The sequence below is a fragment of the Rhincodon typus genome, chromosome 21 (genome assembly GCF_021869965.1).
Source record: "Rhincodon typus isolate 14 chromosome 21, sRhiTyp1.1, whole genome shotgun sequence".
NCBI classification, from domain to species: domain Eukaryota; kingdom Metazoa; phylum Chordata; class Chondrichthyes; order Orectolobiformes; family Rhincodontidae; genus Rhincodon; species Rhincodon typus.
The window spans coordinates 36,792,204-36,794,311 of record NC_063352.1 but is presented as its reverse complement, the minus strand read 5'-3'; positions in this window follow the sequence as shown (position 1 = coordinate 36,794,311).

Here is a 2,108-nt window from a genome sequence, read left to right as displayed (position 1 = left end):
TTTGATCCTAGCTTCAGGAGAATACAGTAACTGCCTAAAGTATTGATGGAGCACAGGTTTGTACAGCAGTGTACATTATAAAAATTTCATTAGGTTAACAATATGCAGCATTCTCCACACAAGAATGGATCAAGCTACAAAGGTACAGATATAATAGTCCCAGATGTAACCACCACATTTTTTTCACAATTTGTTCAGTTTTCTCTTAAGTTAATAAATTATATGAAAAATGAAATTAATTCATCCATTGAGCTTAGGTTTGGTATAGCTACCAAATATTAGGAATTATCTCTTATGACCTCTTCCTCTAGACCTAAAGCTTGCAATATCTCTGCGTTCATCCAATTCTGGTATATTGCATATCACCAATTTTCATAACTTCCACCATTGTCTTGAACTGCTCGGGCCTAAGTTCTGAAATTCTTTCCCTAAACATCACTGTCTTTCACTCCTCTTAAATGATTTGTTAAAGCTTATCTTTGACTAAGCATTTGGTCACTTAGTATCTTGTAGTTTAGTGTCAAATTTTGTTTGCTAATGCTCTTCTGAATCATGTTGGGATGTTTTATTGCCTTAAAGGTAAAATATAAATAGGAATTGTTGTATATCTATGTATTTTTCCCATTAATCTATCTGAAACAGATTTTCGGTCCTTGTTTGTTTGAGAATTTTTCAAACAATTCTGGAATTGCTGGCCATTTAAAGCAGTTTGTGCTGTTCTGCAAGATGTTTCAGCAACCAATATTCAATTTTGGGGCTAATACAAAAGCAAAATACCACAAATGCTGGACATCCAAAATATTAAAAATGCTGGAAATACTCAGCAGGTCTGGTAGTATGTGGAGAATTGTTCTGATGGGCCACGATCTGTGACTGTTTCTCTTTCCATATCCATTAATAGACTTGTTGAGTATTTCTGGCATTTTTTGTTCCTATTTGAGATTGTGGGTTTTTTTTTATAATTGAGTTGTATGTTTCAGAGTCAAGGATGACACTGTCCCTGTGAAATCCCGTTAATGCTGTATATTTCAGTTTTGTACTAAACTTGTTGACTAACTGTGGATGTAGAATTTAGGTTAAATTGTAATTCTTTGTATGAATCTGTTTAAACTTAGTTGTTGTGCATCTTCAACAAAAGCAAAACTTGTAACAGCACCTTTCAGAAATTTAGGATTTCTCAAATGCAGTCTAAATACAGAAGTACTTTTAAAATGGAATCACTGTTGTGATGTAAAAAAACACAGCAGCCACTTTACATTGGCTGAGCTAACGCCATTCTAATTTGTAACAATGTGTTAATATTTTATTGTCTATGCAAATAATATCTTATATCCACATACCAGTCCAGTTTCAATGTCCATTTAGAGTCATACAGTATGGAAACAGACCCTTTGGTCCAACTAGTCCACACTGACCATGTTCCCAAACTAAACTAGTTCCACCTGACTGCATTTGGCCCATATCCCTCCAACCCTTTCAAATTCATATACTTGTCTAAATGTCTTTTAAACTTTGTAACTGTACCTGTATCCGCCACTTCCTTCAGCAGTTCATTCCACACACTAACCACTGTCTATGCGTCTTAAAAAAGTTGCCCCCATGTCCTTTTTAAATCTTTCTCCTCTCACCTTTAAAATATGCTCCCTAGTTTTGAACTCCTCCACCTTAGGGAAAAGACCTTTGCTATTCACCTTATCTATGCCCCTATTGATTTTATAAAGCTCTGTAAGGTCACCTCCCATATTTCAGTGAAAGAAGTCCCAGCTGATCCAGTCTATTTTTATAACTCAAACCCTGCATTCCCAGCAACATCCTGGTAAATCTTTTCTGGACCTTCTCTAGTTTAATAATATCCTTCCCACAGCAGGGCAACCAGAACTGCATGTAGTACTCCAGAAGAGGCTTCACCCATGTCTTGTACAACTTCAACATGATATCCTATTCCTATGCTCAAATGTCTTCTTAACCACCCTGGCTACCTGTGACACAAATTTCAAAGAATATTTTCTCTGTCTCTTTCCCTCTGAGAGAAATAGGTGGAAGTAGACTAAAGAAACCTTTTAAAGATGTTTCAGAGATAGTAGGAACTGCAGATGCTGGAGAATCTG